We start from the raw sequence: 22608 nt of genomic DNA on the forward strand, positions 1-22608 counted from the left end.
TGGAATGACGAACCTATTTCTTCGCTTTTCGCCAACAAATCTGAATTATCTTGAAAAATAGAAGATAGATAAAATTCCAATGGCCATTGGACATGATTCGATCCGACGTTGAATAATCAAGAATTTCCCTATCTTTTTTACCATAAGTATTCATTTGATCTTGATCCTTGTGGAGTGAAAAAGACGCTATACTGGATCTGCACATACTTACTGACAATATCCATAAATGGCTTGTTTTTGGTAATCGGCGAAGATTACCATATTGATATTCGGGCGCATGGTAAACATCAGTACTCAGTGCATTTCGCCGTCTGATTCAGAATAAATATGCTTTTGTACCCTTTCTTTAAAATGTAAAGTGGACGTTCGGCACGAATCTCCGCAATTACTTGTTCGGATTTTACATATTGATCATTTTGCACTAGAATCAAGCTTTTTGAGGGAATATTCACACTATATAGAATATCTTGACTCTGAATAGTTACATGCAAGTCTATATAACATAGAAAAGCAGGCTGCCCATGACGGGTACGTGTGGGGTGAACCAAATTCTCATTGAATTTTATTTTTCCATTCGAAGGGGATCGTACAAGGTCGGCAGTACCCCCTGTGAATACTCCGCCAGTATGAAAGTTCTTAATGTTAGTTGAGTCCTGGCTCCCCAATTGATTGACCCGCAATAATACCTACGGCTTCTCCCAATTCGACCAGATCACTATGAGTAGGACTCCGGCCATAGCATAATTGACAGATCCAAGAAGTGCTTCGGCAAGTAAAGGGGGTTCTAATATATATTGGTTGTGCTCGAAATGGTTGTGCTCGAAAGGCAGTTATGAATCGATTGACTAATCAATTCCAATATCTTGATTTCGCGCGCAATGCATCGTGAACCGATATATATATCGTCTGCTAATACACGACCAATTAGTGTTTGGACAAAAAGTTTTTCCGTCATCCCATTTTGAGGACTTACAGAAATACCTCGGATAGTACCACAATCTCTTCTACGCACAATAATATGTTGAACTACTTCAACAAGTCTACGTGTAAGATATCCAGCATCTGCTGTTCGCACAGCAGTATCTACAACCCCTTTGCGGGCTCCATAGCAGGAAATTATATATTCTGTCAAAGAAAGTCCTCGCGTAAATTGCTTTGAATAGGTAAATCAATCATTGTCCTTGAGGGTCCGACATTAATCCTCTCATACCTACTATTGGTGTACTTGAGATGCATTTCCTCTGGCTCCTGAAAAAGACATTAGATAGACTGGATTAGAAGGATCCGTTATCCGAAAATTTGAATTCATTTCTTGTTTCAAATATTCACTTGTCGCATACCATATCTCAACAGATTGGCGTAATTTTTCTACCGCGTGTACAGCCCCATAATAATAGTGTTTCTCCAAAAGAAAACTCTGTTGTTCCGCGTCTTGGACTAACCATCCCTTAGAGGGTATTGTTAAAAGATCCTCGATTCCTAACGAAATCGATGTAGTAGTGGCTTGATGGAAGCCCAGAGTCTTTAGTTGATCCAGTATATGGGATGTATATCCCATTCAAAATGATCTATTAATCTGCTAATAAGTCGTTTTCATACCAGTTCCGTCTATCTCTTTATTATGAAAGACCAGATTGGCCCGTTCCGCCATACATAAGTACCCCCTTTTCGGCTGAGTAGGATTCGACAATTGCTGAGTAGGATTCGACAATGGGCCTGAGTCAGTGATTCGAAAATTTAATTAACTTGCCTCAATCTCAATCTGGATTCGCGTGGCAAAATAATGATGATACTAGGGAAATCGGAATGCCCCCGAAAGGGGAGGGGCATCGCCGAATCTAACTTTCTTTCTTGTTTAGGTAGTGTATGAATAGGCCTGACTAAATCCTTGTATGGCTTCCTCTATTTCTCTATAAAAAGAAATATGACCAAGAGTGGTTCGAATGTATATCGAACGAATTCTTTTTTTCTATTTCCCATTATTAGATAGTGGGCATAAATCTCATGATAAGTCCCCAAAGATTCATATTGAACTTCAATCGGAACTTCTCTTGACCCAATGACGCGTTGATCCAGGTTCCATCGTAGCCACAAGGGACTATCTAAACTGATTAGTTTTTGTCTATAAGCTCCCAGTGCATCATAAGAACTAGAAAAATGGGGTTCTTTATCTTTCCTATATTTAGAATTATTATTATTATTGTAATTTACTTTTAGATTTGGGTAGTTTCTGCAACTATTATATCTATTTGCACAAATACCTCGACGCTTTCCAATCGTTAATACATAAAGCCCGATAAGCATGTCTTGGGTTGGTACGCAAATAGGATCCCCAATAGCGGGAGATAAGAGATTCATATGAGAAAACATAAGTAAACGGGCTTCTGCCTGAGCTTCAAGGATAAAGGTAGATGAACAGCCATTTGATCTCCATCAAAGTCCGCATTGAAACCCTTACACACTAATGGGTGTAAAGAAATAGTACGCCCCTCTACTAAAGTGGGTTGAAAGGCTGTATGCCTAATCTATGCAGGGTAGGTGCTCTATTTAACAGTACAGGATGTCCCCGCATAACTTCTTGAAGTATTTCCCATACAATGGGTTCTTTTTCCCAAATTTTCCTTTAGCAATCCTTACATTAGAAGTGGCGCGTTTCGTGATTAAATCGCGAATTACAAATAGCTGAAAAAGCTTTATTGCTATCTCTAGAGGTAATCCACATTGATGTAATGAAAGCGAAGGACCCACAACAATGACAGAACGCCCCGAGTAATCGACCCGTTTCCCAAGCAGAGTCTCGCGAACCTTCCCTCTTTACCTTCAATTACATCTGAAAGTGATTTGTATACTTTATTGTGACCATCCCTCGTCGGTTGCCCGCGGACCCACTATCAAGAAGTGTATCCACGGCTTCTTGTACCAATTTTTCCTGGCACATTACTAAATCTGCTGGCGCTAATTCACTTCTTTTTAATAGATAGGCAAGATTGTTGTTCCGACGGATAACTCTCTTATAAAGTTCATTAAGTCTGAAGTCACTACTTTATCTCCAGACCTATAAACAATAGGTCTCAATTCGGGAGGAAGAACCGGTAATAAGCACAAAACCATCCATTCTGGTTCTACATTTGTTTGAATAAAATGTTTCGCCAATTGCATGCGTCTAATCAAAAAAAACTTTTCTTATTCGTCTTTTTCTATCTTCCCACTCATCTCCACTATACCCTCGTCTTCTAATTCCTTCCATTCGACCAAAGAATTCTCTATAATAATTCGCAAATCCAAATCTGCTAATTGTTCTCTAATAGCACCTGCTCCTGTCGCAATTTCCCGATTTCGAAATGTTGCAAAGCCTGGGGTAGAAAAAAAGGGAGAAATGCTGTGGTTACAGGATGCAATTTCCTCTTCGAATAAACCTCGTAATCGTAAAAAAGTGGGTTTTTAGTGCTGGGCCTAGCAAAAGAGAAATCGCCGTATACTAGGCCCTCCAACTTCTTAAGAGGTTTATCTAAAAGATTCGCGATATAACTAGGAAGACCTTTCAAATACCACACATGAGTCACGGGACATGCGAGTTTGATGTATCCCATTTGATATCTTCGTATCCGAGAATCCACAAATTCTACCCCGCATTTTTGGCAAAATCTTTCGTCTTCGTTTTCAGCTCCGCTCGCTCGAGAATTGCCACAAGCGCAAATCCCGCTTTTTATGGGTCCAAAGATTCTTTCGCAAAACAATCCATCTTTTTCTGGTTTATCGGTTTTATAATGAAAAGTAGAGGCCTTGTGACTTCGCCAACGACTTCTCCATTAGGTAGGTTTTTGTTAGCCCAAGCCTTTATTTGTTGAGGGGAAACGAGTCCAATTTGAAGTTGTTGATGTTTATATTGGTCAATCATAAATAGAAATAAGAAAAGAATTTATATTTATTCCGATCAAACTTCCTCCCTATTAACCTGGAAGTTCTTTTCAGATACAAGGAAATGATTCAGTTCTAGAGCCAAGATCGTAGTTCTCGAACGAGCACTCGAAAAGATTCTGGAGGATCCTCATGATTAGGTATTCTTTTTCCCCAGATCGTAGCATTAAGTATTTCTTGGCGAGCTATAAGATGGTCAGATTTATAAGTAAGTATCTCTTGTAAAATATGAGCAACACCAAATCCTTCTAAAGCCCAAACTTCCATTTCTCCTACTCGTTGTCCCCTTGCTTGGCTCTTCCTCTAACCGGTTGTTGTGTAACAAGTGAGTAGGGCCCAGTAGAACGCCCATGAATTTTCTCATCAACTTGATGAATTAATTTTAAGATATAGGACTTCCCTATTAGAACAGGTTTGCTCAAAGGGGTCGCCTGTTCTTCCATCAAATATTCTGCTTTTTCCGGGTACTCGGGTTCAAATACCCATGGGTTTTTGTTTCTTTACTGGCTTCATATAATTCTGAAAACACAAGTTTTCTTGAAGCCTCTTGCTCATATCTCTCATCAAAGGGTGCTATTCTATAATGTTTCTTTAGCAGATCCCCCGCTAATCCGAGCGAGCTTTCAAATATTTGTCCCACATTCATTCGGGAGGGTACTCCTAAGGGATTGAAGACCATATCAACGGGTGTTCCATCTTGCAAATAGGGCATATCTTGCCTAGGCAAAATTTTGGAAATGATCCCTTTATTCCCATGTCTTCCGGCTACTTTATCCCCAACTTTGATTTCACGTTTCTGTAAAATATATACACGAACCATTATGTCGAGCGGGTCCTTTGGATCCATTTCACATCGATAACGCGCCCTCTTCCACCTATAGGTAATTTCAGAGAAGTTTCTTTTGAAGTGGAAACCTCAAGGCCAAATATGGCCCGTAATAATCCAGCTTCCGCGATATAAGATGATTCGCTCGCTATCTGAGGCGTTAATTTACCTACTAAAATATCACCAGTTTCTACCCAGGATCCCAACCTAACAACTCCATTTCTGTCCAAATTGCGGAGTAAATGTTCTTCTAGATGTGGTATTTCTTTAGTGATTTTTTCAGCGGAGCCCTGGCTTGTCGTATCCGTCTGAATTTCATATTCCGGATGTGAAAAGAGGTATAAATATCTTCATATACCAAACGTTCGCTAATTAGTACTGCGTCTTCAAAATTGTAACCTTCCATGGCATATAAGCTACTAATACGTTTTTTCCTAAAGCAAGTTCGCCCCCAACTGTAGCAGCTCCTTCTGCTAAAATTTGTCCTTTTTTAATGGATTTACCCCGTGAACCCGGGGTTTTTGGTGCATACAAGTATTTTTGTTAGAGCGACGGTGGTTAACTAAAGGAATACTTATAGTCTTCCCACTACTTGATAAAAGTATCTTATGACTATCAGTAGAAATGATCTTTCCCTCGCGTTCGGCTATAATGGAAACCCTCGAATCTAGAGCTGTTTGGCGTTCCAATCCAGTTCCAACAATGCATTTCTCGGACCGAGAAAGCGGAACTGCTTGGCGCTGCATATTAGAACTCATTAAAGCCCGATTCGCATCATTGTGCTCAATAAAAGGAATGAGAGAACCCCCAATAGAAAAATATTGGAAAGGAAAAATACTTCTAACATGAATCTGTTCCCATGCAATAGTCAAGAATTCTTGACGGTATCTAGCCGGAACAACCTGTTCTTCCTGAATACCTTGATTCAAGGACAAAGAATTTCCTGCTGCTATCATATAATATTCATCTCTATTTGGTGATAGATAAACCACCTGTCTCTCTTTTTTTTCTTTTGCTTTCTCAGCAGATATTTCATAAAACGGACTCTCTATGGATCCCCACAAGTGATCAATTCTCGCATGAATTGCTAAGGATCCAGTAAGTCCAACATTGATTCCTTCAGACGTGTCAATTGGACAAATACGCCCATAGTGACTCGGATGAATATCTCGGCTCCGAAAACTTGCGGTTCTCCCCGTCAACCCTCCAGGACCTAAACAACTCACTTTTCGCCCATGAACAGTTTGTGTCAATGGATTCGTTTGATCAAAAAGATAACGGGTATGTGCCAAAAAAGGTCTCATAAGTAGTTATTAATAAAATTGAAGTTGAAGTTGGAGTTACCAAAGTTTGGGGAGTCGGTTTCGATTGACGTATGAATACTCTACGAATAGTTTTTTGAACTGCATGTTGTAAACGACCAAGAGCCAATCCGAATTGATCTTGTAACAGATCTGCAACCGAACGAATACGTTTATTTTTCAAGTGATTCATATCGTCATCGTCAAGTATACCCGTTCCAAATTTCATTCCAATCAAATGATCCGTAGCGGCCAATACATCTCGTGGTAACAAGAATGTATTGTTCTGAGGTATATCAAGATTAAGTCTCCGATTCATATTTCGTCGACCAATCCTTCCTAATTCACATTTTTGTTGAAAAAATTTCTTTTGTAATTCCTCGCATAAGGACTCCGAAAATACCAGGTCCCCACCTACACAAGCAAATTGTTGATAAAACTCCAAAATAGCTTTTTCTTTTGACTCAATCCTCTTCTTCTCCTTAGCATTCGGGAAAGACAAGAAAATTTCAGGGTAGGAAACATTATCTAGAATTTCTCTTAGATTCGAACCCATAGCTGATGATAGAACTAGAATAGATATCTTTTGTTTTCTACTCACGCGAGCCCATATCCTTTCTTTTTTATCAATTGCTAATTCCGATCTCCCCCCCCAATCTGATATTATAGTGCCAGTGTAGATAGAAATTCCCTTATGATCTAATTCCGAGCGGTAGTAAATACCAGGACTTAGCAATATTTGATTGATCACAATTCGGTATATTCCATTTATAATAAAGGTTCCTAAGGAATTCATTATAGGAATGTTTCCGATAGAAATGGTTTGCTTTTGCACATCGAAACCAAAAATTAATCTCGCAGATACATATAATTCGGAAGAATAGGTGAGTGATTCATACACAGCATCTCTTTCTTTTATCGAGGGTTCTAGCAATTGATATCCTTTCGCAAATAATTGAAATGCAATTTCGTGATCTGGATCTTTAATTGTTGGAAACTTGTCAAGTTCTTCTGCTAAGGCTTGATTAATGAACCTACAAAATCCCTCGAATTGGATCTGACTAAATCCGGGTATTGTGGACATTCCCTCGTTTCCATTCCGGAGCATCTTAATCTTAAGTTTCCTGTTTATCAAAGAAAAATTCCATTATCAGCTCACTCTTCATCAATCCCTCTGGATCGATCTAGCAATCATGGAATCTATATTCTGTTTACTGAATCACATGAAATTCTAGGGAACTCCACATACGTATTTCATATATGTATTTCATACATATGAATAGAGACCATTTGGACGAAAGTTCGAGTTTGCCAGGGGTACAAATGAAATGAAAATGAATTGATAAAACATTCCTAAAAAAAAAAATTCTGCCACTTATACTTTATGTTATGATATTCTAATCAGATTGGATGGCAAAGATTTCTCATTTTATCTCCTTTCTATGAATGTAATAAAGCCGTAATATAATATACTAGAAAGTTTGACTTTACTTCGATTTAGAATAGCGTGCTTACTTTAATTTCTCAAAATAATTTGAGGGTTCTTTTTTATTTCGGATCGGAGTAGTATAATTACTAGAAAATTCAGTATTTCATTGTGGAATTCTAAAATCAAGTAAGTCCCTTTTTTAAGTACATGCCAATCTAGTTATCCACCTCTCCCCATATCCATGCTTTTCTTTTATCGTAATTTCACTTGGGTAGGCCAAGATAGTAAGGTTATACTCTATATCAGAGCAAATTTCCTTTTTTTATTCAAGATATTTAATTTAATACTTTTAAAAATTAAAGCATGATTCTCCATAGAGATATGTACATAAAGGGGATCTTTGGATAATAATGCTGTTCGGACCTAAAGTTTACCTATACACGGATTAAGCATAAAGTCATACTATTTTATTATGCCATTGAAGGGGGGGGAGATAATACCGATTTAAGAGTAGTTCACTACTGCAATAAAAAAAAGAGAATTCTAGTTAACGGTTCCAATTTATTCTGAATTTTGCAGCCTGTGAATAGAAATCCACTTTTTCTTCTTTTTCATCTCAATAGAAAGAAATGGGAAGTTTTATTGTGTTAACAATGTATGTTTTAAGATAGAATCTATCGAGGAGAATAATAGAAACTGGATCAAAAAAAGCAGGAATAGATTTTTTGAAAAAGATTGGAAAAAAGTAAGTAGAATTATATTCAAAATAAAAGGGGCTTTTCGTAAGAAAACGTGGATGAATACTTGCTGTTTTCTAGATTTTTGATCGGATTTTTTGGCGGCATGGCCAAGCGGTAAGGCAGGGGACTGCAAATCCTTTATCCCCAGTTCAAATCTGGGTGCCGCCTGATCAATAAAATACTTAGGTTTTTTTTATAGTGCTGATCGAATTCGATCAATTTTTACTTCGCATAAGTTCGGGCAAGAGAGTAACTGGGCCTGCCGATACTGGGTTTAGAGAAACCATACCATAGTTCTATCCTCAAACTAGGGTTAGGGTTTGTTTTGACGGTAGTGGCCAAAATGGTTATCAATAGGGGTGAGGTAGTGTTTCCTTATTCTTTTATTATATGAATTTGAATTGGTTCTTAATTGAGATTCGATTTGATAATTTTAAAATACGAGGATAAGATGTCAGAAATCTTGGTATCCAAAGAAAGGTCCCTAAGGGGCATTCTTTTTTTTTTTCAATCTAAGATTCAAGAAGGGACTCCACGAAAGAATATCAAGACTTACTAATTATTATACATTTTTTTATCGTACATCTTATGTTACCTACATACACTAAAGTAAGGACTACTTAATTTTAATTCTAACGAGAATCAGATTAAATAGGTCGATCAAAAATCAATTTAGGAGTTGTGTTATGGATAAAATCTCTTCCTCTTCATTCTTTCATAGAATGATACAAAGCAAGGCTGCAGGGTTTAGGTCAAAAATAAACATTAGGTAAGGTAGGTATCCAATAAATATTTATCTATCGTTAATTTTATGGTATATTCGGGCGTCCTTTGCTTAAAAAAAAAAAAAGAGTAACAAAAGGAATAAAAAATCTTCCTATTCCCGCTTCTTCTATTCAGGACATCATTCCCGTACTCTTTCTTTTTTAAGGAAAAAAGGGCTATAGTATCGTATTTTTAATGCTCTCTAATTCTACCAGAATTCCTATAAGAATTTGTTAGGAGTAAATTCCTTGAACTGATTGATCCATGGCCTTAGGGCGGAATCCCTTTTTGACTCTGTACCCTTGATTCCACTATGATTATTGATCAATAGTAGAATAGAATAATCCCTTCATAGAAATAGGAGACATAATTTAGATGGATATAGTAAGTCTCGCTTGGGCTGCTTTAATGGTAGTCTTTACATTTTCTCTTTCACTAGTAGTATGGGGAAGGAGTGGACTCTAGGGATACTACTAATTGATTAAGTAATCAAATTGTTGTATCAATTCTTTTCATTAATGGATCATTTTGCATTAATCATTTTGTCAAACGTTATTCTTTAATCTTTTTCTTTAGTTTTGTTTCACTCCTGTAAGAAACTCTTGTATTGTAAGTTGTAATGTAAGAAAGAGCCATTATACCAATTCATAATTTCTACTAGAAATGACGAATGGTTAAAAAAAGTTCTATACATAAGAAAATTCGACTTTCTTCCACGGAACTATTCACGGCATATCACACATTTTCCATTTCCTTTTACTTTTTACTATAGTCTATTCTTAATATTATTTTTCTTTCCTTCCATGGATTCTTTGGTCAAGAATTGTCTTAGATTTTTTTATTTTGACCTGATTGAAATTAAGTGGATGCAATGAAAAAAGAAATTGAATTAGACTACTTAACTATTTCAATCTACTAATCTATTCTATGTAGATTCAAAGATAATATAATAGAAAGAATCTAAAGTGTCGTAGAAAAAACTATATGTAGTTCTTTCTACCACACTTTAAGATTCCAACCAGATCCTTTCATTTAAGACTTGGATTTTTTTTATTTAATCCCTTTTTAATTTCTTCAATGATTAATTGGAATTCCAATTAATTATTTTGGCTGACTGTTTTTACATAAATAATAAGTAAAAAAGAAGTAGGAACTAGAATGAACAGTGCAGTAGCAATAAATGCGAGAATATTGACTTCCATAACCTCTTTATTTTTTATTTTCACAATAACTCGGGATGTAATCCCATGGAGAGGAAAAAGGGGTATCTTGTAAATTCAAGGGTAGGGCTTGCATTCTGATAATACTGAATCAATTCAATATTATGAATATCGGATCTATCAAATCAATTCATGGATGAGAGTTATATTTCACGGATGAGAGTTATATAGTATAACATAGGAAGATCCTCTATCCACACTAAGACCAAAATGGGTTTTTTGATTGGATTAGGAATTCCCTCTTTTTTAATCCTTTTCTACTTTTTCTTTTCTATATCTCTAACCCACGAGCTTTCTTAATCTTCTACTTTCTTAATCTTATACAATTTCCCTTCCTTTTTCTTATAGTTATACATACAATTATGTATGTATTATATGACCAACTTTCTATGGGTCACATAGACATCCAAATAAGCAGTAGAAGTGAGATGGGGAAAAGAGGTCTGAAATAAAAAGGGAATACGATTTATGTATGGATTCCGGTAAAATACCGGTACTCTATTCCATAAGAGTGGAATAGGAAATTAAGATGAGGATGGTATCATCATAAAGAAAGATAGAGTAATATAATATCCTAAATTCTACTAATCCACATATCGTATGTGTGTCTTTCTTTATCTTTATCGATCGGGAGTAGTGAAAAAAAATTCCTATATGCCTTCCCTCCCTCTTTAATGAGGGATGCAAAATAAAAAAGTGAAGTAAGGGTGCCCTGTGGGTATTTGATCTTGCTCCCTGCCCCTTTTTTTCATGGAAAAAGGAAATATCAATTTCTCCATTCATTGAACCCTAGTTCGGGACTGACGGGGCTCGAACCCGCAGCTTCCGCCTTGACAGGGCGGTGCTCTGACCAATTGAACTACAATCCCCGCGGGGTGTATGGCATACCCATTCTTAAATAGAACCATAAGAAGATTCGATTCGTCTTTCGTACTCTAAGAAATAGACGAATCATATACTACATACCCACATATTATATTATACGTGGGTATAGTGAGAGTGACATAACTAGTATGTCGTGATTTTTTATCACTAAAAATGGATAATAATCCAGCCTTCAATAAGAAAAACTCTTTTGTTTGTAAGAAAGGAATGAGAGAGATATGGATTAGAAAAAAAAAATTTCCCTTTTTTCTTTATCTTTTATTTCTATAGATCAGACATTTTATTTTATGGAAGAAAAACAAAAGGATTTAGTTCATACTCACGAAGCCCTAGATTTTTGGTTTGGGCCGAGCTGGATTTGAACCAGCGTAGACATTGTCAACGAATTTACAGTCCGTCCCCATTAACCACTCGGGCATCGACCCAGGAAGAATTTATTCTAGGGTTTTTGCTAATCTATGATTAACCTCCTTTCATAATACTCCCTACCCCCAGGGGAAGTCGAATCCCCGCTGCCTCCTTGAAAGAGAGATGTCCTGAACCACTAGACGATAGGGGCATCACTAGACGATAGGGCCATATACAACCGCTCGTGATTATACTATAATCATAGTATGAGCAGTTTTTTGGAATTGTCAATATACTCGAAAAGTATAAATAGATCCAAAGCAAAGAGTTTTTCCAACTTTTCTGTTATGTTTTCATCTAGGATTTTTTTTAGTTGATCGTTATAGATTAATTCTCCGTGCTTCATTTAGTGTTCAGACCAAAAATGCATCCATCCCGCACTAAGTCATAAAATTCTCTAAAAATATAGAGAAAGTTTCAAAAACAAAGAACAAAAGTGAATCAATTTAGTAGAAAAGTACTCTATCAGATTCGAACCAACGACTTACGTCTTAGCACGAGATTACTCTACCACTAATTTAAAAAGCCCTTTATCGGATTTGAACCGATGACTTATGCCTTACCATGGCATTACTCTACCACTGAGTTAAAAGGGCTTTTTATTTAATTCAAAAATTAGCCACTTGGATTTCCCATTATGGGTCTACTGCATAATGTACATATTATATATATAATATATAGAGATAGAGAGAGAGACATTATGTAGAGATTGTATATGTATATATCGATATCTTGAGAGCTCAAAATAAAATTAATAAAAAAAAAACATACCCTACATAACATATCCAACTCTTCTTGGTTCAGGGTTTTCCGTTTCCGAAGACTAGTAAAATAGGCGGATTCTGGAACCCCAAGGATTCAACGGTATATGGATATGGAAAATATAAGATTTCCGATCCTAGCGGGAAAAGGCGGGGAACAGATACCCAATAGGATATAGGATCCTTGGGAGGAACTTTTGGTAATGGCCTTGATCCTCTATGCTATTTTTTATGTGTTCTTAGTTCTATTGAACTTTTTTCATTCTTTTAAACAAGAATCTAATAAACTAGAATTGAGTCAGTGGAAAAAAGGAGAGAGAGGAAAGTGTTAAATGGAGAGAGTCGACTAATCAGAGACTTTTAGGATCTTCTTTACATCAGGTAAATCTGTCGGCCCTGTCCGTTTTTTTCTTTAAGTTACGACTCTTTGCTGCTTACTTCTATCAAGCCATAGGGAAAGTCTATGATGAATTTGGAAAACTCATCTCACTCTTACTCTATGGCTCGGACTTAATGGGGGAAGAAAACATCTTCCATAATTTCTTTTTTGTTCAATTCTGGACAAAAAAGAAAAGGAAAAAGGAATTTATAGGGACAGTGTTACCACCCTATATCCCCTAGTTTATATTGTAGGAATAATAAAACAATTTAGCAGTCTGACACACTTACGTCCTTGCAAAGTAAATAATTATTATTGTAGTCGTAACCGTAGAATAGGATCCTAATCAAAATAAATACATTTGGTTCAGGCGCTATTAGCATGGTAAGAAAAGATTTTTTTTACAGACCAGAGGGGCTATCTAAATCCTAAGTAAAGGCGAGCGATCGAAGTAGAAGTACCAACGGCTCAGTGTCATGAACCTTCTCCATCTGATTCAATAAGGGGGAATTAGCCTTCTTGTCAAATGGCTATCCTTGACAAAGGGTACCATTTATACCATAATCTACAATGTAGCGGGTATAGTTTAGTGGTAAAAGTGTGATTCGTTCTATATAATAACTGAATTTGAAATGATATACTTAAGGCATCCTTAAGTTTTTTATTTTTATATTCCGATGAAAACTTTAGTTCTTATAAAGGATTAAATCCTTTTCCTCTCAATAGCATATTGAGGAAGAATATACATTCTGGCGATTTGTATCCAAAGACTAATTTAAATTGCATCCAAAATAAAAATAGGATTATGAGTACAGAGTCGCGAAGCATAATTTTGCATTGGATTAAGTATTCCAATTTTGAAAATATGAGTAAAGGATCTATGGATGAAGATACAAAAAAGTTGATTTCCAATCGTAACTAAATCTTCTTAAAATAAGGAATAAGGAAGCCAAATAGCTAAAAAACGATAGTTTTGGTTTACTAGAACCATCCGCATATTGTTTAAGCTCGGTGGAAACCCAATTCTTTTTCCTCAGGATCTCTTGAATGAAATTAGGGAACGAAGTAAGTAGATTAGATGGATTTAGATAGAATTTCTATCTCCTACTCTATAAGGATCATCTAGAAAGCGGAGAGCTTTGGTTCCATTCAAATAGAAAAGCTGACATAGATGTTAAGTGGTGAGAATATCCATAAAGGAGCCGAATGAAATCAAAATTTCATGTTCGGTTTTGAATTAGAGACGTTAAAAATAATCAACCAACGTCGACTATAACCCCTAGCCTTCCAAGCTAACGATGCGGGTTCGATTCCCGCTACCCGCTCCATTCTGTATAAAAGGAGTATTCTCTTTGTCTAGACATGTTAGAGGCTTGTATTCAAGCCTTTTTTGTCCACCAGTTTCTGGTACTCCAGAGCGGAGTAGAGCAGTTTGGTAGCTCACGAGGCTCATAACCTTGAGGTCACGGGTTCGATTCCCGTCTCCGCACTTAGCAGTCTGTATAAAAGGACTATTCTATTTCTCTAGATATGGTAGAGGGGCGTATCCAACCCTTTTTTATTCATTAGTTCCCGGCCCTAGAGGGCAAAATTGAGCAGTTTGCGAAGTCACTTGCCTTCAAAAAAAGAAGGCGCAAGGCTTCTCCCTACCCTGCAGAAAATAAAAATGAAACGAAAGGGACAGTCTACCTCTCTCTTCCCTTTAAAAAAAGTTTGCCCGTTGTTTGTCTCAGTTAATACCCAATTTTTGGAGCTCTGTTGGCGAGTTCTATTTCTGCCTCCGGAGCGCCCTCTTTTTTTGAGTGGGATGCAAAGGAAGGGTAAGATAGTAAGGGATACGGCACTAGACTAACACCTAATTAATACTTAATTTAATATAAGTAGTTAAACAGTTAACTAGACTAAACTTTTTATCATAGTACTTTGATAAATTAAGCGGGCGAGCGGCGGGAATCGAACCCGTATCTTCTCCTTGGCAAGGAGATATTTTACCATTGAACTACGCTCGCTACGGTATATATTTTATAGCGTATATCCGCCTGGGTCGACCTTCTATGTCTGGGTCGACCGTTTCATTTCATTTTCTATTATATTAGAGTTTTCCTTTTTTTATTATCTGTGAATGAATATTCTAATGGGAATGGAATTTCATAATACTGAAAGAGAAGAGCTAGCAATTCGGAACGCAAATTGCGTTTTAATACGTCTCACTATTCTAATTTTTTAGAAGAAATGGCCTTTATTATTTCTTTTTTATGGGGTTAATAAATATTAACCAAATTTAATTTAAGAAATGAGAGAATTCAGAATAGCTACGAGAAAGACTAGTCCAATCCATAACGATGTACCGGAAAATACAACATTTTTATTATTTGACCAACCATCAGGAGAAGCAAATACAAGGGGTACACTAATTACTAAGACTGAGGAAGTCGCAATTAATGCAAAAACAGCTAATTGGAAAGCAATAGTCATATTTCTAATCCTCCAAGCTACCATCAAATAAAGTTGACTACATATTTGATCCCTCACTTAAACCAAAATTGTAAAAAAATACAAGAAGTAGGAGGGGTTTAATCATGAATCCATTGATTCTTCTCTTTAATTCAAATTTATTACTTAAACCGCTTTTTTATTTGGATATGGGGGTGAGAAGAGATTATTTACTCTTTATTTCACAAGCGGGTATAGCGGATCCTGTATCCGTGTATACAGTATACAGAGATATATCGAAAAGGAACTTGTATCTGATATCTTTCTAGAGGCTAATAAATCTTTTTATTTTTTATATGGCTATGTTCTATTTGTAGGAGTAAAATAAGGATTAGGCTGTGGAGAGATGGCTGAGTGGTTGATAGCTCCGGTCTTGAAAACCGGTATAGTTCTAGGAACTATCGAGGGTTCGAATCCCTCTCTCTCCTTTTGCTTATTGAATACGTTTGTTTCTTTCATTTTTTTTTTTCTGTCCCTTATCTTTCTTTCATAAAAAGGAATGAATGGCTCGGCTAGATGGAATAACCGAGCCAGAACAGAAAAAAAGTAGAACAGGTATAAATAAGAAAATCTTAGTTAAGAGGGTTCATGTAAAGAACAGGTTCCAAATCACGATCGATTCCCTTTTCAAAACCTGCTGCAGCAGCTCGGGCTCTTCCTGCATGCCATAAATGGCCCACAAAAAAGAAGAATCCTAGAACAAAATGAGAAGTTGATAACCAACTTCTAGGAGAGACATAATTAACTGCATTGATCTCGGTAGCTACGCCACCCACGGAATTTAAAGAGCCTAAAGGAGCGTGGGTCATATATTCTGCTGAGCGTCGTTCTTGCCAAGGTTGTATGTCTTTTTTCAACCTACTCAAGTCCAAACCGTTGGGGCCCCTTAGAGGTTCTAACCATGGAGCACGAAGGTCCCAAAAACGCATAGTTTCCCCCTCCAAAGATAACCTCCCCAGTTGGGGAACGCATTAGATATTTACCTAAACCTGTGGGTCCTTGAGCGGATCCCACATTAGCTCCAAGACGCTGGTCTCTAACTAGAAAAGTAAATGCTTGAGCTTGAGAAGCTTCTGGCCCGGTGGGTCCATAAAACTCACTCGGATAAGCTGTATTATTGAACCATACAAAACAACAAGCGATAAAACCAAAGACAGATAAAGCAGCTAAACTATAAGACAAGTAAGCTTCTCCAGACCATACAAATGCACGGCGAGCCCATGCGAAGGGTTTGGTTAAAATATGCCAAATTCCGCCAAATACACAAATAAAACCCAACCATACATGCCCACCAATTATATCTTCTAAATCATCTACACTAACAATCCACCCTTCTCCACCAAAGGAGATTTTAGTAAATAACCAAATATAACACTGGGGCTAAGGGTCAAATTGGTAATTTTTCTTACATCTCCCCCCCCAGGGGCCCAGGTATCATATACACCGCCAAAATAAAGAGCCTTGAGTACTAGAAGAAAAGCACCTAGACCTAACAAAATTAAGTGAATACCCAAAATTGTAGTCATTTTATTTCTATCTTTCCAGACATAACCAAAGAATGGAAAAGATTCCTCAAGAGTCTCGGGTCCCAGAAGCGCGTGATAAATGCCACCGAAGCCTAAGACTGCGGAGGAAATTAGGTGAAGTACGCCAGATACAAAGTACGGAAAAGTATCTAGAACTTCCCCCCCTGGCCCTACTCCCCAACCTAGAGTAGCTAAGTGTGGAAGTAAAATCAACCCTTGTTCATACATGGGCTTTTCTGGTACGAAATGGGCCACTTCAAATAGGTTCATTGCTCCGGCCCAGAATACGATTAATCCGGCATGGGCTACATGAGCTCCAAGCAGTTTACCGGACAAATTGATAAGTCTGGCATTCCCAGCCCACCAAGCAAAGCCGGTGGTTTCTTGGTCACGACCAGCTAAAACGAAAGTTCCATTAAAGAGCGTTTCCACGTGGTAGAACCTCCTCAGGGAATATAAGATTTTCATGAGGCTGATCCTGAGCTGCCATCCACGCACGAATACCCTCGTTTAAAAGAATATTTTTGGTGTAGAAAGTCTCAAATTCAGGATCTTCCGCTGCACGGATTTCCTGGGAAACAAAGTCATAGGCACGTAAGTTCAGAGCCAAGCCAACTACGCCAATAGCACTCATCCATAAACCGGTGACGGGTACAAATAGCATAAAGAAATGTAACCAACGTTTATTGGAAAAAGCAACACCAAAGATTTGGGACCAAAAGCGGTTAGCAGTGACCATGGAATAAGTTTCTTCAGCTTGAGTTGGGTTAAAAGCACGGAAGGTATTTGCACCATCACCGTCCTCAAATAGAGTGTTTTCTACGGTCGCTCCATGAATAGCGCATAGCAGAGCCGCACCTAATACTCCGGCAACTCCCATCATATGAAATGGGTTCAACGTCCAATTATGAAATCCTTGGAAGAAAAGGATGAATCGAAATATCGCTGCTACGCCAAAACTCGGCGCAAAGAACCAACCAGATTGCCCCAGTGGATAAATAAGGAATACAGAAACAAAAACAGCAATTGGACCAGAGAATGAGATTGCATTATAAGGCCGCAATTGAACAGACCGAGCAAGTTCAAATTGGCGTAACATGAAACCTATTAGTGCAAAAGCCCCGTGGAGAGCTACAAAAGTCCATAGACCGCCTAATTGACACCAACGAGTAAAATCTCCTTGTGCTTCGGGCCCCCATAGTAGCAACAAAGAGTGTGCTAAACTATTGGCAGGGGTAGAAACTGCTGCGGTTAAGAAATTACAACCTTCCAAATAGGAACTAGCCAATCCATGGGTATACCAAGAAGTTACAAAAGTTGTCCCTGTAAACCAACCCCCTAAAGCGAAATAAGCACAAGGAAAGAGCAATAGGCCAGACCATCCTACAAAAACGAAACGGTCCCTTCGTAACCAGTCATCCATAGTATCAAATAGATCATTTTCTTCTTTAGGAATTCTACCAAGGGCTATAGTCATAGTGATCCTCCTATTCAATTACTTCAACCATTTCCGAGCACCTCATATCACTTTCCAAGGCATATGATAGTTTTATTATCTGTGGACGATTTCTTTGTCGTTCAATGCCCTTTTTCAATGGTCTCGAAGAGAGAAATTTCCCATTTTTATCTATGGAGTCACAGTCACAACCGAGGTCGTGGTAAATCCATGAATTTGATTCGATTTGTTTTTCTTATACTATTTGTTTTTCTTATACTATAGAAATAGAAATAAATTGTTTTTCTTATACTATAGAAAGAAATAAACCTTTGAATTCAGCATTATTCCAAGACTCCTATTTCAAAGTCTATCTTTTAAGGGAAAAATGAAAATAAAAGTAACCCTTCTTTTCCCATTCCCTCTCTATTGCATGGGTGGAAGAACTAAAATAGAGGATTCTGAAAAAAAAATGGACCTTCGAAATCCAATTTTATGTGTAGCGCAAAGGAGTTGCGATTTCTTCTTATTCCTATAGAACATCTAGTAACAAGAATATGAAATCGTAAATAGCGAAAAATTCTTGTCTTGCGCGGTCTAAGTCTAAGGAAATAAAAAAAATTCGCTTATACAATTTCATCTACATCGAATTTATATATCAGAATAGCGGATAGAGGCATCATTAAAGGAGTCAGGTCTACTTACTTTATGCTTCTTTCCAATTTTATGGTGGATTTGATAAGAACCCTTTTTGCTTTCTTGATAAATAATCGACAAAAAAAGCGTTTTTTTTTATATAACCTGCTTGTTTTATTATAATTATAACAAGTCCTATATGGAAATGCCCGCTAAAGAGAAAATCTATTTGATTGTCTCTCGGCCAATATCGATTTTTAGAAAGAAAAAACAAGAATTTTCTTCTTTTTTTATTAACATTAAGAAAAAAGAATATAATTAAAATGGAATTGGCAATATAATTTTTATAGACTTTTGAAAGAAAAAAAGGGGGTTTTTTGCAACCGTTATTTCTTATTTCTTGCCTATATCATATCACGGAAACCTTTCGCTTTGGAACGTGGAGAGATGGCTGAGTGGACTAAAGCGGCGGATTGCTAATCCGTTGTACAATTTTTTTGTACCGAGGGTTCGAATCCCTCTCTTTCCGCTCCCTTGGATCATTTGGGACTTTCGAATTGGAAAGAATTCTGACCCCCGGATTTTCTCATAGATAAATGTACGAAACAAATCCAATAAGAAAAAAAAAAAACTGAATTTTTACTCCTCGCGTCCAGGATTCCGTCCTGGGTCATTAGATAAGAATCCAAAGATAAAGAGTGAAACAAAGAATATCACTACTGTATAAACAAAAAGTTTGAGAGTAAGCATTACATAATCTCCAAGATTTTTTTTTAAGGAATAGATTACCAGTTTTTCCTTACCACACGGATCCACTAGGATGGTTTTTTTTTTATACCTAAAAATGCAAAAAAGAATTCTTGAAAAAAATTGCAAGAATTCTTTTATAATAAGCACTCTTATCAATAGCAAAAATAGGGTTAGGTGGTTAGGTATTGTGTAGGTACCTTTAGGTACCTGCTCAACCTAGGTGCAGGGGAGTAGAAAGGCTGATCCAAATTTATTGCTGTAGCTACCCATTCAATGTAGAAGAATTTAAATTTTAGAATCGAAGGTTCATAATATAAAAATATAAAACTTCTCGGCTTTTACCCATTTTTAAATTTTTTTGGAATGAACACATCATTCAATTTGGCATACAGAGTACTAAAGATTTCATCGAAAACTTACAGCAGCTTGCCAAACAAAGGCTAATAGAAAAAAGAATAGAGGTATAACAGGCATAATATCCACGATTGGATTGAAAATAGCATAAGCTTCGGGTAATTTGGCAAAGAAAAAACTAGTAGGATAAAGAACAGAATTAAAACAGATACAGGTTAAACTAAGTATATTAGGCATAACAAGCATTTCATTCTTGTAGAGTAAATAATTGGATTTTTCTTGAGTTATTTTTTTAAGGGAAAGAAGGAAAAGGCAGATTCAAAATCTTTTTTCTTCGGACTTTCCCAAACACAAAATACCTCCTTGTATTTGCACTCTCAAATGAGAGTGGAATAAATTCGACTTTCATATAATATCTTAATAGAATTCCATGTAATGATCAATGCATTTTTTTGATTCTATATTATCCGCATGTGTAGAATACTAGCAAGAGAATATCCCTCCTTTTTTATGTAATTGAAATGGTATTGACGAATAACAAATAAACATACTAGTGTTTATTAGTGTCGCATAAAACCCGAAATGGGGCGTGGCCAAGTGGTAAGGCAGCGGGTTTTGGTCCCGTTACTCGGAGGTTCGAATCCTTCCGTCCCAGATTGTTTCTGATGAAACAAACGGTGAAATCATATAGTATTCCGTACGAGACAAAAGTTTATTAAAGAGAATAATGATATCTTATTCTTTCTCAGAAAACATAATAAAGTCTTAAGTCCAGTCAAATTGACTATCTTTATTTTCATGAAAAAATGGGATCTATCAAGCACATTCAGGATATGCCTCTACTATAAAATAAAATCACTTAGTCATATTTTTTTCTTCCTTTTGGTATTCGAGTTGAAGAAGTACGAGAATTCTATAACTACCAAAAACTTTCAATCTTTTCATTGGAATAGTTTATTTAGTTATTATAGTTAATTGTTTTTGGTACTGAAAAAATATATTACTACTAGAATTCTAATTCTAGTAATTAAATTAATTAAACTTTTTTGGAGGTTGATAGTTTATTTATTGAGGAAGAGTCAATCCTTCTTTTCTCACTTCAAGATTGATCATCTCGAGCCATCCGTTGAGGGTGGAAATTTAAGAATAAATAAGTTTTAAGCAAACTTGTTTAGTCGTCTTTTTCAAACTATGTTTCATTCATATGATAGAATTTTAATATGGGTTTAAATAAATTGGATCTTGGCGGAGGCTTCCCGGATAAATACTTACTTTCTTTTATCCATATTGCTCCATAGATAGCAAGTTTTAATTAGTATAAAAAAACTAAACCAATGACTATTCATGATTCCATCCATATTGGATCAATTCTCTATACCACTTTGCAATGAAAAGAGGAATGTTTGTTATGGTAAAACTTCGTTTAAAACGATGTGGTAGAAAGCAACGTGCGACTTGAAGGACATGATCGATTGTGGATTTTTCTATCCATCATTTTCCATAGTAATGAAAATGCTCTTGGCTCGACATAGCCTGTTCTATTCGTTCCGAACCAAATTTGCGCTGGGTTTAAGTAACATAGTACACGATGGAGCTCGAGAGGACAGAATTTTTTTTATCAAGGGAAAGAATCTAGGGTTAGTGAAAACTAATAAATTAGGCCAACTTTGTCAGTCTATCCTTAATATAGAAATAAATCGAAAGGTTAAAATAAGAATAAAGTCCAATAAAAGTATATCAGAATCAATCCCTCTTATTAGATTTCTATAGAAGAGATAAATGCTTTATCGAAGGAAATAAGAAAAAAGGGTATGTTGCTACTCTTTTGAAAGAAAAAAATAGGAATTCCCGAAGTAATGTCTAAACCCAAGGATTTCACAAATCAAAGATAAAGGATTCCAGAACAAGTAAACACAATTTTCAATTGTCTCAACAACAGAGTTGGATCAGAATAAGGAATAAAAGTCAATTCGTTCGAAATGAGACAAAGAAAAGAGTTTAAAGACGACTCAAAAATTTTGGAAGGATTTTGCCTTCGAAGTTTGTCAGGCAAAATTAGCCCACTTGAGTCATGAGTATAAATGAAATTTGTTTTTTCTGTAAGGAAATTAATGCACGTCATAGTCTAATTTCTATTATTATCGACAGAAATTCGAATCATTTTCTCGAGCCGTATGAGGAGAAAACCTCCTATACGTTTCTAGGGGGGGCGTTGTTTATCTACATCTATCCCAATAAGCTGTCTATCGAATCGTTGCAATTGATGTTCGATCTCGAAGAGAAGGAAGAGATCTTCAAAAAGTAGGTTTTTATGATCCGATAAAGAATCAAACTTGTTTAAATGTTCCAGCTATTCTCTATTTCCTTGAAAAGGGTGCTCAACCAACAAGAACTGTTTATGATATTTTAAGGAAGGCGGAATTCTTTAAAGAAAAAGAAAGAACTTTGAGTTAATTGAAGAACTAAATGAATCAAAAAGTAGGATAGGAGAAGATTATTAGTATTCCTAGTTGTCTAATTATTTAGACACAATTTACCTCTTTTTTAATCCTATTTGGATTTATATTATATCGTGCCAATTCAACATAAGCCCCTATTTTATTTACTTTTTCTATCTAATTTGTTTTCTTACCATTGTATTTCCATTGACAAAGGTCTATTGAACAAATAGAATTTGTAGATAGATGGGTCTCTTTATCCTCACTCCATATTCAATTTTTCCGCCTACACTTCGCTCAAATGATAAGGGTGTTCCTCTTGCATGTATTCTCATACAATATAA

General features: G+C 36.4%; 7 non-coding genes across 7 annotated transcripts; 3 read left to right on the plus strand and 4 right to left on the minus strand.

The window, feature by feature from the left end:
• The first annotated feature begins 8311 nt into the window (after positions 1 to 8311).
• Positions 8312 to 8382, plus strand: TRNAC-GCA (transfer RNA cysteine (anticodon GCA)). The gene has a single exon. It is a non-coding gene; the product is annotated as a tRNA-Cys (tRNA).
• Positions 8383 to 10994: 2612 nt separating this feature from the next.
• On the minus strand, positions 10995 to 11068 carry TRNAD-GUC (transfer RNA aspartic acid (anticodon GUC)). The gene has a single exon. It is a non-coding gene; the product is annotated as a tRNA-Asp (tRNA).
• Positions 11069 to 11427: 359 nt separating this feature from the next.
• Positions 11428 to 11509, minus strand: TRNAY-GUA (transfer RNA tyrosine (anticodon GUA)). Its single transcript has one exon. It is a non-coding gene; the product is annotated as a tRNA-Tyr (tRNA).
• Positions 11510 to 12016: 507 nt separating this feature from the next.
• On the minus strand, positions 12017 to 12088 carry TRNAT-GGU (transfer RNA threonine (anticodon GGU)). The gene has a single exon. It is a non-coding gene; the product is annotated as a tRNA-Thr (tRNA).
• A 2482-nt stretch (positions 12089 to 14570) lies between these two features.
• On the minus strand, positions 14571 to 14641 carry TRNAG-GCC (transfer RNA glycine (anticodon GCC)). The gene has a single exon. It is a non-coding gene; the product is annotated as a tRNA-Gly (tRNA).
• An 824-nt stretch (positions 14642 to 15465) lies between these two features.
• TRNAS-UGA (transfer RNA serine (anticodon UGA)) lies at positions 15466 to 15553 on the plus strand. Its single transcript has one exon. It is a non-coding gene; the product is annotated as a tRNA-Ser (tRNA).
• A 3610-nt stretch (positions 15554 to 19163) lies between these two features.
• On the plus strand, positions 19164 to 19251 carry TRNAS-GCU (transfer RNA serine (anticodon GCU)). Its single transcript has one exon. It is a non-coding gene; the product is annotated as a tRNA-Ser (tRNA).
• The last annotated feature ends 3357 nt before the right edge of the window (positions 19252 to 22608 follow it).

Source organism: Aegilops tauschii, unplaced genomic scaffold (genome assembly GCF_002575655.3).
Source record: "Aegilops tauschii subsp. strangulata cultivar AL8/78 unplaced genomic scaffold, Aet v6.0 ptg000710l_obj, whole genome shotgun sequence".
In the NCBI taxonomy this organism is placed as follows: Eukaryota; Viridiplantae; Streptophyta; class Magnoliopsida; order Poales; family Poaceae; genus Aegilops; species Aegilops tauschii.